Source organism: Carassius carassius, chromosome 50 (genome assembly GCF_963082965.1).
Source record: "Carassius carassius chromosome 50, fCarCar2.1, whole genome shotgun sequence".
Lineage (NCBI taxonomy): Eukaryota > Metazoa > Chordata > Actinopteri > Cypriniformes > Cyprinidae > Carassius > Carassius carassius.
Window position 1 is genome coordinate 2,782,477 of NC_081804.1, and position 14,354 is coordinate 2,796,830.

At 35.8% G+C, this 14,354-nt stretch overlaps 2 long non-coding RNA genes across 2 annotated transcripts in view; both read left to right on the top strand.

Moving 5' to 3' along the window:
• The window catches only part of LOC132133703 (uncharacterized), a 300,636-nt gene that overhangs the window by 87,343 nt on the left and 198,939 nt on the right, over positions 1–14,354 (top strand). The gene's annotated exons all lie outside the window — the stretch shown is intronic.
• LOC132133518 (uncharacterized) lies at positions 9,499–13,884 on the top strand. Its single transcript, XR_009429165.1, has 3 exons — positions 9,499–9,769; positions 13,472–13,522; positions 13,608–13,884. It is a non-coding gene; the product is annotated as an uncharacterized LOC132133518 (long non-coding RNA).

Consider the following 14,354-nt stretch of genomic DNA (forward strand, 5'->3'; position numbering starts at 1 on the left):
AGAGATGGTCTTCATCCCTCCTGGGGTGGCGCCACTCTTCTCTCTAGAAATATGGCAAATAGTCTTAGTGTTTATACTTGACTAACTGGGGCCCAGGTCAGGAAGCAGACAGACTGGCTAAACCGACCGTCTGCTAGCTGCCTCCCGTCACAGAGGTCAGTTAATTCTCAGCACATAGAGGCTTTTTCACCTAGATATCACACTATAGAGACTGTGTCTGTTCCCCGAACTAGAAAATACAAAAAACGTCCAAACCAAGTTAAGATTAACAATTTAATTGAGGTTCAACAAATAAAAAACAGAAGCAATATGGATAAACAAATGATAAAGCTTGGCTTATTGAATATCAGATCCCTTTCTACGAAAACACTTTTTGTAAATAATATGATCACTGATCATAATATAGATGTACTCTGTTTGACAGAAACCTGGCTAAAACCTGATGATTACATTATTTTAAATGAGTCCAACCCCCAAGATTACTGTTATAAACATGAGCCACGTCTAAAAGGCAAAGGTGGAGGTGTTGCTTCAATTTATAACAACGTTTTCAGGATTTCTCAGAGGGCAGGCTACAAGTATAACTCGTTTGAAGTAATGGTACTTCATATAACATTATCCAAAGAAACAAATGTTAATGATAAATCCCCTGTTATGTTTGTACTGGCTACTGTATACAGGCCACCAGGGCACCATACAGACTTTATTAAAGAGTTTGGTGATTTTACATCCGAGTTAGTTCTGGCTGCAGATAAAGTTTTAATAGTTGGTGATTTTAATATCCATGTTGATAATGAAAACGATGCATTGGGATCAGCATTTGTAGACATTCTGAACTCTATTGGTGTTAGACAACACGTTTCAGGACCTACTCATTGTCGAAATCATACTCTAGATTTAATACTGTCACATGGAATTGATGTTGATGGTGTTGAAATTATTCAGCCAAGTGATGATATCTCAGATCATTATTTAGTTCTTTGTAAAATTCATATAGCCAAAATTGTAAATTCTACTTCTTGTTACAAGTATGGAAGAACCATCACTTCTAACACAAAAGACTGCTTTTTAAGTTATCTTCCTGATATATCCAAATTCCTTAGCATATCCAAAACCTCAGAACAACTTGATGATGTAACAGAAACTATGGACTTTCTCTTTTCTAGCACTTTAAATAAAGTTGCTCCTTTACGCTTAAGGAAGGTTAAGGAAAACAGTTTGACACCATGGTATAATGAGCATACTCGCACCCTAAAGAGAGCAGCCCGAAAAATGGAGCGCAGCTGGAGGAAAACAAAGCTAGAGGTATTTCGTATTGCTTGGCGGGAAAGTAACATATCCTACAGAAAAGCATTAAAAACTGCTAGATCCGATTACTTTTCTTCTCTTTTAGAAGAAAACAAACATAACCCCAGGTATTTATTCAATACAGTGGCTAAATTAACAAGTGTTGACATTTCCCAACACCACAGCAGTAATGACTTTATGAACTACTTTACTTCTAAAATCGATACTATTAGAGATAAACTTGCAACCATTCAGCCGTCAGCTACAGTATCACATCAGACAGTGCACTATAGACCCCCTGAGGAACAGTTCCACTCATTCTCTACCATAGGAGAGCAAGAATTGTATAAACTTGTTAAATCATCTAAACCAACAACATGTATGTTAGACCCTATACCATCTAAGCTCCTGAAAGAGGTGCTTCCAGAAGTCATAGATCCTCTTCTGACTATTATTAATTCCTCATTGTCATTAGGACAAGTCCCCAAAACCTTCAAACTGGCTGTTATTAAGCCTCTCATCAAAAAACCACAACTTGACCCCAAAGAACTAGTTAATTATAGATCAATCTCGAATCTCCCTTTTCTGTCCAAGATACTAGAAAAGGTGGTATCCACACAATTATATTCCTTCTTAGAGAAAAATGGTATATGTGAGGATTTCCAGTCAGGATTTAGACTGTATCATAGTACTGAGACTGCTCTTCTTAGAGTTACAAATGATCTGCTCTTATCATCTGATCGTGGGTGTATCTCTCTATTAGTTTTATTGGATCTTAGTGCTGCGTTTGACACAATTGACCACAACATTCTTTTGCATAGACTTGAATACTTTGTTGGCATCAGTGGAAGTGCATTAGCATGGTTTAAATCGTACTTATATGACCGCCATCAGTTCGTAGCAGTGAATGAAGATGTATCCTATCGATCACAAGTGCAGTATGGAGTACCTCAAGGCTCAGTACTAGGGCTGCTACTCTTCACGCTTTATATGTTACCCTTGGGAGATATCATCAGGAAACATGGTGTTAGCTTTCACTGTTATGCTGATGATACTCAGCTCTATATTTCTTCGCAGCCCGGTGAAACACACCAATTTGAAAAACTAATGGATTGCATAGTCGATATAAAAAACTGGATGACGAGTAATTTCTTACTGCTAAATTCTGAAAAAACAGAGGTGTTAATTATAGGACCTAAAAACTCTGCTTGTAATAACTTGGAACACTGTCTAAGACTTGATGGTTGCTCTGTCAATTCTTCATCATCAGTTAGGAACCTAGGTGTGCTACTTGATCGCAATCTTTCCTTAGAAAGCCACGTTTCTAGCATTTGTAAAACTGCATTTTTCCATCTCAAAAATATATCTAAATTACGGCCTATGCTCTCAATGTCAAATGCAGAAATGTTAATCCATGCATTTATGACCTCAAGGTTAGATGATTGTAATGCTTTATTGGGTGGTTGTTCTGCATGCTTAGTAAACAAACTACAGCTAGTCCAAAATGCAGCAGCAAGAGTTCTTACTAGAACCAGGAAGTATGACCATATTAGCCCGGTCCTGTCAACACTGCACTGGCTCCCTATCAAGCATCGCATAGATTTTAAAATATTGCTTATTACTTATAAAGCCCTGAATGGTTTAGCACCTCAGTATTTGAATGAGCTCCTTTTACATTATAATCCTCTACGTCCGCTACGTTCTCAAAACTCAGGCAATTTGATAATACCTAGAATATCAAAATCAACTGCAGGCGGCAGATCCTTTTCCTATTTGGCGCCTAAACTCTGGAATAACCTACCTAACATTGTTCGGGAGGCAGACACACTCTTGCAGTTTAAATCTAGATTAAAGACCCATCTCTTTAACCTGGCATACACATAACATACTAATATGCTTTTATTATCCAAATCCGTTAAAGGATTTTTAGGCTGCATTAATTAGGTAAACCGGAACCGGAAACACTTCCCATAACAACCTATGTACTTGCTACATCATTAGAAGAATGGCATCTACGCTAATATTTGTCTGTTTCTCTCTTAGTTGGGGACACTTCATCTACAGCAATATCGTTGACTTGATTGCAAATAAATGCACAGACACTATTTAACTGAACAGAGATGACATAACTGAATCCAATGATGAACTGCCTTTAACTCTCATTTTTGCATTATTGACATTGTTTTCCTAATGAATGTTGTTCAGTTGCTTTGATGCAATGTATTTTGTTTAAAGCGCTATATAAATAAAGGTGACATTGACATTGACATTGACATTTAGACAAGAAAAAAAAATAAAATAAATCAACTCCAAATCTAAAATTTACTTTAAAAAAAACCTGCTCACCTGAAACTTGTACAAAAGGTGAGTCTCCCCCTCACCCTCTTGTTGTCTTCTCTGGGCCTGAAGGTCTGCCAGTAATTCTGCCAGCCTCCCACCTGGCTTGCATCTCACTGACATGGCCTCAAAAGTCGCAAGGAGATTCTCAATCCCACTCACAACCTGTAAAACATTTTCCTTGTGAAAAACAAGGGTAAAAGCTACATATTCCTTTTACATATTCCAAAATTATTTGTTTAACTATATTCTTCTTAACATGTCAACATTACCTGAGGCAAAATAACTTCATTTCTTTGGAGAAGAAAGCTGAATTTACTTATGGACTCAAACAAGTCAGCCAAGAAGTGACAGAAACCCACAAAGCTTCCATCTTCCATCATCTTCTTGACCTGCAAGACATAACCAATTACTAACCACTAACCACCAATATCAGTTATTTTGTATGCCTCCCAAATATGAAATCATTTGAAATCAATATGAAATTAAATACAGACCTTCCTTGATCTCCCAGCAATATCAGCATTGGTGGATAATGCAGTCAAATGTTCCATGTGGTAATACACTGCTGTGAACTGGCCAGGGTTCTGCAGATTTGTATCCTTTCCTCCAGGTTTTAGCAAGGTTTGGAGGGCCCGGTTCACACGTGGTAGCCAGCGTGTCCCACTGACAATACCTGGTACATTTACACGAACACCCAACTCCTCTCCAAGTGCTCTTCAGAGGACCCCAGATGATGCTGACCCTGAATCAACAAACAGAACTAACAAATATTGCTACAAGTGTGACTGCATCATATAATAATTATTAATTGTTCATAATATTAATAATGTTCATCGTCTGGCTGACTACGTCTTGTATTAATTTTTCTAAAAATCCTGTCATACGTGCACAAACTGACAGTCACTACTTATAAGCTACTACTAAATATTGTAGAAACATAATTTTCTGTAAAGTTGCTTTGTAACGATTTGTATTGTAAAAAGCGCTATACAAATAAACTTGAATTGAATTGAATTGAATTGTACAGTTCTTAAATTAAGAGAGGTGGCAAATGTGGTTTAGTCTGAAAGGGTCAGCATCATCTCTTCTCAGGTTTTCTGGATCCAGACTGGAGCTTGTGTAAATCCTAGTTACCACGTGATGTAAATCCAGTGGCAAAACATAGAAACTAATAGAGACATCATTAGCATAGCTGCTGATCCAACAAAGTAAAATAAAGTAGTTTAACCCAAGCTAAAGAATAAGAATGCACATTTGATCAGATGCAACTACACTCACAATTTAAGAGATACATTATTCAAAGGCTTGGCGAAAGAGATGCGTTTTTAATCTAGATTTAAACAGAGTGAGTGTGTCTGAACCCCGAACATTATCAGGAAGGCTATTCCAGAGTTTGGGAGCCAAATGTGAGAAAGCTCTACCTCCTTTAGTGGACTTTGCTATCCTAGGAACTACCAAAAGTCCAGCGTTTTGTGACCTTAGGGAGCGTGATGGATTATAACGTGGTAGAAGGCTAGTTAGGTACGCAGGAGCTAAACCATTTAGGGCCTTATAGGTAAGTAATGATAATTTGTAACTGATACAGAACGTAATAGGTAGCCAGTGCAGAGACTGTAAAATTGGGGTAATATGATCATATTTTCTTGACCTTGTAAGGACTCTAGCTGCTGCATTTTTGACTACCTGTAGCTTGTTTATTGAAGAAGCAGGACAACCACCAAGAAGTGCATTACAATAGTCCAGTCTAGAGTTCATAAATGCATGAACTAGCTTTTCTGCATCAGAAACAGATAACATGTTTCGCAGCTTGGCAATGTTTCTAAGATGGAAGAATGCAGTTTTGTAATATGGGAAATATGATTTTCAAAAACAAGTTGCTGTCTAATATAACACCCAGATTTTTGATTGTAGAAGAAGTAACAGTACATTCGTCTAGTTGCAGATTGTAATCTACAAGATTCTGTGTAGTGTTTTTTGGTCCAATAATTAATATCTCTGTCTTACCCGAATTTAATTGGAGAAAATTATTTATTATTATACACACTCTGTTAGCTTAGATAATTTAGAAGTTTCATCTGGTCTTGTTGAGATATATAGCTGAGTATCATCAGCATAACAGTGGAGGCTAATTCCGTATTTTCTAATAATATTACCAAGGGGCAACATGTATATTGAAAATAGAAGGGGACCTAGGACGGATCCTTGTGGCACTCCATATTTTACTGATGATAAATGAGATGACTCCCCATTTAAGTAAACAAAATGGTAGCGATCGGACAGGTAGGATCTAAACCATCTTAGAGCCTGCCCTTGAATACCTGTATAGTTTTGTAATCTATCTATGAGTATGTCATGATCTATGGTGTCGAACGCAGCACTAAGATCAAGTAAGACTAAAAATGAGATGCAGCCTTGATCTGACGCAAGAAGCAGGTCATTTGTAATTTCAACAAGTGCAGTTTCTGTGCTATGGTGGGGCCTAAAACCTGACTGAAATTCTTCATACAGATCTTTTTTGTGCAGGAAGGTGCTCAATTGAGCAGACACAACTTTTTCAAAAATTTTAGACATAAATGGAAGATTTGAAATAGGCCTATAATTTGCCAGTACACTAGGATCTAGTTTTGGTTTCTTAATAAGAGGCTTAATAACCGCCAGCAAGAATGGTTTTGGGACGTGACCTAAAGATAACGACGACGAGTTAATGATATTGAGAAGCGGTTCTTCGGCTACAGGTAACAACTCTTTAAGTAATTTAGTGGGTACAGGATCTAATAAACATCTTGTTGGTTTAGATACAGTGATAAGTTTATTTAGCTCTTCCTATTTGTAAAGCAGTGCAGTTTATCTTTGGGTGCGATGGATGAAACTGAAGTGTTAGACGCTGTAGAATCTATACATTTGCTATTGTATTTCTAATGTTATCTATTTGATCAGTGAAGAAATTCATAAAGTCATACTATTAAACGTTGGTGGAACATTTTAATCAGGTGGCGTCTGGTAATTTGTTAATTTAGCCACTGTTCTAAATAAAAACCTTGGATTGTTTTGGTTATTTTCAATGATTTTGTGTATATGCTCTGCCCTAGCAGTTTTTAGAGCCTGTCTATAGCTGAAAATACTGTTTTTCCATGCAATTCTAAAAACGTCCAAGTTAGTTTTTCTCCATTTGCGTTCAAGAGTGACTTTCTTGAGAGAGTGAGTATTACTGCTATACCATGGCACAGTACATTTTTCTCTAACCTTTTTAAATTTAGGAGCAACAGCTTCTAATGTATTAGAGAAAATAGTGCCCATGTTGTCAGTCATTTCATCTAATTCATGTGTATTTTTGGGTACAAATAGCAGTTGAGATAGATCAGGCTGGGTGATATAAAGTGACACATCTTGTCCGATGCATGCCAGAGCTCGTCAGATCACTTCATATTTGCAGGTTCACGACATAGCTTTGGCCCTATCCCTTCTGCGGCACCGTTGATCCTCAGCTTGCCTCGACTGGGATGCAGCCGATTAGGCATGACTTGTTATCTCTGCAGTATAGACCAGGTACTGTCAGTGGGAGCAATATAGACGCTGTATGCAGAACTGGCATCCTCATCCAGTGGCACACACCATTCCAAATATGGCAGCCCCCGCACGTCCAGTGTACCAGCCAGTCCTTGCTGCACCTCCGTTGCAACCAGTCCCAGTCCCATCATTCAGATCTGAAAATAGCCCCAGACAATCTGCTGAATCCCCGAACTGATCTCAGCAAACACTACAAATATTGTGTGCTCATAGGTTTTTACATTTCAAATGTATTTTGTAGAACATTGTATACAAAATAGTTATGCAACAGAAATCATTTAAAAAAGGGGTGTTGATTTTTACTTTGCGCAGAAAATACATGTACATGCTTGTAAAGAAGATATAAAGTTCTGGAGGAGTCAATGGGAAATGACATGGTTTTCACATTGCAATACTGTATCTGCAGGGGTCGCTATATTAAAAGGAGATTGCAGGTGTCAGTTCCTGACTAAGCCGCGGATAGAATGATAATATTGAACGTCAACATTAATATAGAAATGGTGAATTAACCTCTATAAGTAAATTGTTAATTAATAATACAATCACAGAGAATGTTAAAAAGATATTACATTATGTTACTCAGTGTTACAGTGTTTATACACTTCAAATTCTGTAAATTCTGATATGAATGACTTTTTAAACAATATTTCAGATGAAGGTAAAATGACTGAGGAAGATTTAATTTCCTGATTTGTATTAAAGTGTAATTATTATACTTGCAAAATTTCATAAACAAGCTCTCTATTTTGTACAAAAACAAACCATTATATATACAGTATATATATATATATATATATATATATATATATATATATATATATATATATATATATATATATAATTTTATTAACATATAAAGAATAAATAAATAAATATATATATATATAAGTTATATATAAGTTGCTGTTGAAGCGAATGCTATTCCCCCAAAAAATGATTGATTCTTCAAGGTCTCACCAGTACATCTCATATCATCCAGCTCTTTTTATTTTATTTATTTTATTTTTTTTGTTGACTTAGGTATAAGCTTGGCAAACAGTAAAAGAAGTCTCTTTAAAAAATGCATAGAATATACCAAAACGCAATGGAACGGTTTAAACTAGATATTGATTACTCTTGTCATTTCTGTTAAGGTGAAAAGGAAACTATTTTTCATCTAGTTTTTCATTGCTTATATACAAAAATATTCTGGACCGATTTGGAACATTTAATTAAGAAGAAACTGGCACTGGTTTATTATATTTTTGTTTGTTTAGTTTTTTTGGTCTCTATCTTTGTCTGATTTGCAATGAATAATTCTCAGTTGTATTGTTCTTGGTTATGGCATTAATAATAATAATAATAAAAACAAAAAGCACCAAACTTGTCATGTATTTAACAGTCAAAGCCTTAGATGCTTTTTTCTTTGGGAAGCATTTTTATGATGCATTAGTCACAGATGGATAGTAGATAAGGACAGGTCTGACAGGTTGATATGCACGGTTTTCCAGTGAAGTGGAAACTTAATCAGAATGTTTTAAATACGTCTTTTATTAAATGTCATTCTGGACAAAATGGGTGCCAATTCTGGTTTAGGGCTGGTTGCTACAGTATATTTATTTATTTATTTATTTATTTATTTATTTTTATTTAACAGATTCCTAAAAAAAATTATCCATATATTATATACACATATAAGCTATTTTTTCCCACATGTTCCAACATGTAAAGGACATGTGTCAAGGCTGGAAGTAACCATCTTCCTGAAGGTTTTTTTTTTTTTAGCCAGATTTTCTCCTATATGTCAAGTTCTTATAATAACAACATTTTAACCCAGTTGACAAAAAATTATTTAGCCTATATCTTTCATGTTATGCTTTTATGTTTGTGGTCCTAGAGAATTAATTCAAATATAATTAATTGTATGGATTGACCTCATCGGAGGATGTCGAAACAAGGTGGAACTGATTTTCTGTTTTTGAATAGTAATTGGTCACCCCTGAAACGGGTCATAGGCTACCACTGAGCATTAAATGCGCTTTTATAAAACGGCGCTTTTTCAGAGACATGGGAGGAAGTATATATAGCCTTATGTAGGTGTTTAAAATGCATACACAGTTCGTAATAATAAATTGGACCTCTTGAATGCTGTTAAAGATGATGCACGAAGCAAACTGCTTGACATTAAGCAAGACGCACCCAAATTACAGAAATTCTATGTGAAACACTTTTCTTATTAAAAAAAGCGATCGCTGATTATGTAGCTCCAAACAGTCACATATCCGTCCTCTAGGCTCTGTCACTCATTCACCTGTTCCTCTTCAACAGGTAACATCCTATACAGTATCTTTAATAGTCCTGTCTTTATTTAGACTCCGATTAGCGTAATTTGAGTTTCAAATCTTCATTTTGATGTGGATATAGACCGCCTATAATTAAATTGGCTATATTACATTATTTTTTTAATCGCGACAGATTTAATCATGTACGGATCCCGCAGAACTTCATTCATCGTCATTCTTTTAAGTGGCTCCCTTTTCGCCTTATTTTATACTGGCGTGGATTTTTGGAGTAAAACTTCACTACCGATAATGAGGTTAGTGCCTTGTACATCAGTAAACTTTATTTATTTATTTATTTATTTATTTATTTATTTATTTATTTATTTATTTATCTGTCGTGACCAAATTTATTTTGATTTATTTAGCCAAATAAAATCATAGTAGGCTATTTCACTTGTATTTCGATTGATTCTGTCAAATACAATCGTAGCCTACTTCTGAATTAGATGAATCCAATAATGATGTAGAACATTTTTTATGCTTAATAGCCTATAACGTAGAAATATTTTGTGTAACCTATATGGATATATAAAACAGTGTACCTTTTTTCCTCGTCATTATCAGAATACTACAGAGTCCGTGTGAATCAATTAAAAATTATGTTTTTCATACTATTTAATAGATTTCATATTCATTCCAGCTTTGAAAGGTAATGCACTACGAATGAACAACGCCCTGTGAAGCTAAAGCACAAAGAAAACGCACAAGTGACAGACAAAGGCAAAAAATTGTTTTCCATTACAGTGACGTGGCATAATTTTTATGGAAGGCAGCCCAGAACCACTTAACATTGATGAGCTCATGAGGGATAAGTTCTGCCTGAAAACCATAATTGAGTTCAGATACCTTACAGTGAAAATGAATCCATTACAAGTTACAACTCCAAAACAAAATGAGTAAAAATCTTGGAGTATCTGATTTTAACAGTATTTAAGTATTTTACTTATACTAAACATTGCCTACAGTGCCTTAAGAAAGTATTCATACACCTTCATTTTTTTTTCCTCACATTTTGTTATTTTGCTGCCTTACGTTATAATGCTTTAAATTACTTTTTTCCACACCATTTACACTCCATACAGTAGTGAAACAAGATTTTCTGGTGTGATGAAATGCAAATCCATGTATAATGTTAGAGGAAACCAGCTCTGCTCATCTCAAAGTGTGGTGGTAGAAGCCTCATGCGGTGGGACTGTTTTTCAGTGGCAGGGACTGAGGGTCTGAGGGACTCGTCCGAGTAGAAGGAAAGCTCAATACACCAAAATAAAGAGATATCCTTAATGAAATCCCAGTCAAGAGCATTCAGAACCTCAGACTGGGCAGAAGGTACACCTTCCAATAGGAAAATTACCCTAAGCACACAGCAAGAGTGGCTTATCTCTGTGAATGTCCTTAAGTGGCCCATGCAGCCACAGTCTGAGCTTTAAGCTAATCAAACATTTCTGGAGAAACCTGTGCGTGAGTGGTGAGGTCAAGGATGGCAGATAATTGCCAAATGCTGATGTGCAAAATCATATCTAAAAAGACTTTAGGCTGTAAAGGTGCTTCAACTAAGTACTGATTTAAGGGTATGAATACTTATGCAATGTACTTATTTCCGTATAAATATATATATATATATATATATATATATATATATATATAGTAGTAAGTTAGAAATAGTATAACCCACCTTCTAAAAATGACTTATATACTCAATCAGGTGCAGCTAATCACCATTTTAATGACACACAAAGCCATTTGACTTTTAACTGTGATCAGCTGTGCTCATTTTGATAAGCTCAGCATGAAAAGAGCTTTCCCGGAGCATTTCAATCCTTGGTAGTGCAACTAGAGCAAACAGTCAACTATGGGTGGCAAGGCACTATCAAAAGAGTTCTGATATAACATTGTGGACAGACACAAGTCAGCATAAAAGGGTTCTTCAGAATGCTATGGTTTTAAATGCAACAGCTTGGGGGATGGTTTTAATGAGGATCAGTTGTAAAAACTTCCCATTTTTCTACAAGTCACAAATCAGATTCACTCGACTCATGCTAAGTTTAGTCCTTATTTGTGTGACTGGAAAGCCTGCTTTTTAGTTGAACTTATCAAAGCTAAATTATGATTTGAGTGTCTGTAGTTATTTTTAATGCATTTAAATTTTTTATTTTAAGGTGAGCTATTTCATTGTTACAGGACTCGGGGTTAGTTGTAACATCATTGAAACGATTTGCCATCTACCCCAAGCAAGTTTTAGTTTGATTAGTATGTTTTCTTTGAATTTCAGTATGGTTAAGGCTTGGAAGAGAAAGACAAACTGAGTGATGTCTCTCAGCATTTTGAATTCTAAATGAAAGTAGCAAACATGCTCACAAACAAACTTCACTTTTATTATGGCCAATTGCCATTAATCACAGAAACATGCTTGCAGACACATACATACAACTTTAATCCATTTATTTATTAAATTATTTTTGTCGTAATGCTTATTTCATAATGTTACATTTCACCCTGTGCATGTTACAACTAACCTTATCAATAGGATAAATTGTAACATTACACTGATGTTTGAAACTAAACCATGAATTTTGTTAACGCTGCAAATGTAACAGCTGTGTCATATAAAAGCAGACACGTACAACTGGTCTAACTAGTACAACTGGTCTAACTAGTACAACTAGTCTAACTAGTACAACTAGTTTGTATCCCATTTTATTTTTTTATTAATATTTTATATTGTTAATAATGATCAAATATATTTTTGTAATTTTATTTTATTATTATAATGGTGTTGTTTTGTTTTTCAACAAATTTTACCGACTTTCCACTTTATTTTTTGGCAGTTATTCTCTGTTCTTATTCATGGGAATTGGGAGTGTTTGACTGAACCTTCTCACGCAGGACTTGCAACACCCACAAGTGCATTCTGTATTTTTTTAAGCTAAAACTCTGGCAACCACAGCTGCCATTTTTTTTACTGTAAATTTTATGGATTTTTTTTATTTTACAGTATACAGGCACCATATTATGCCCTCAAAAATGCTGGGTTATTTTTCAACCCAAACACTGGGTTGAGCCTGTTGGGTCATTCTATGGGCTGTTTTTTTTTTTTTTTTTTTCAGTGTTGGGTAGTTTTTGTGTTAGTCAGCTGCTTGGTCAGTCTCGCAGACAGCTGAAAACAAATTCACCCTTCCTCCACCCTGATGTAACCCAGCCGGTTGAGTGCAGGTATTTTGCATCCTCTTCAGGAGATAGCAACTCTCAGCGCCATAGATTAGTTGCACGGTTTATTTATGGGCAGTGGGTATCAGTGTCAGTCACAGCTACTTTTGGCTTTGAGTGAAACCAAACGCCCTTTAAAGGTAAGTCTGTTCACTCGACAGCCATATTTGCAACACCTCAGTCCAGCCAATGCGCATGAGCAGTTTTAAGCACACGTATTCTGACTGAACGAGTAGGGTATTGCTGCAATACCGGAGACTTGCAGGATTTCATTTCTAGGACTATATTTTTTGTGACAGTACCACCTAGCTAACTCTATTCTTACAGAGGAGACCTGGGGGGGGGGGGGGGGGGGGGGGTCTGAACTGAACAAAACTGCTCCCATTCTCAGTAATATTTGTATATCATCTTTGTATATTTAAAGTTTTTGGGTTAGCCCACCATGCATTCTGTATCATATTTACAGAGCCTGTGGGCTAAAAACAACCCAAATTAGGCCGTTTTAACCCAGGAGATTTAAGAGTGTAAAGGCTACAAATAAAAATATTAACTAAACTCGTTAACTAAAATGTTAACTCTTACAGGTAACCCTTAACATCTTTAGCATACCACAAAAGTGATTTAATTCTGGTGTGGGAAGATATTTTATACAATTCACTCCTGTTTAAGGTTTATTTGGTTGTAGACAATAAGTCCATGCAAACTGTACTCAAATTTATTTATTTTTCCTCCACTCACACAACTTTCTCAAGACTCTCAAATTGCAACCGTGTTCCAGAGATCCCAGACTTTCCCAAACCAAAGTAAGCAGATTCATCTTTATGAGCAACCATGAAGCAGTGAATTCCTTGTTTCAGATTTTCACCTGTTGCTTGTTACACATCTCAGTATCGGGCCTTTTCGCAATGAGAATCCAACACCCTGTACCTGCCAAAACACTAATCCAGCAAACGATTTTGTGTCAGAAGACGAGATGGATGACCTGCAGAAACGCCGGGCAGAAGAGTTCAGACAACACCAGATCAGGTTACCCACAATTCCTCAGATCTCTTTAGTGTGGCACACACTTATTCCTCTGACTGAATGAACTGTCTTTCAGATCAGGTAAAGAAAATGATGTTCTACTACTCGTCCCGGCCAACACCCCGCTCCAGTATCCGATGAGAGGATTTAGAGTAACTCCCATGAATAAAACACTCATTCCCGGTGAGTCTGAATTCTGTCAGTCCTTTATATGATTGCTAATGATCTCAGGTTTCTTAAAAATGCATCTCCAGAAGGTTACAGATTAAAAAAAATAAAAATAAAAATTGAATGCAGTCTCTTATTCTTATTCACATGATCCTTCAGAAATCATTCTGATTTGCTGCCATTAAATAGTTTAGGCTAAGCAAGTTTAAAAAAGAAAAATAATTCATAAAAGATTAATTAAATTGATGAATTAAAAGTGAAAGTAACAACATTTATGATGTTAAAAAAGATGCCTATTTAAAATAAATGCTGCTCTTTTGAATGTTCTGTTCATCAAATCCTTCGATCTCCTATACAATATAAGACTGTCAGTTGTTTTATTCATCTTTAACAATTTCATTAATTAAAGAAATTTATTACTATTAAAGGTCTAGCCCTGCAAGC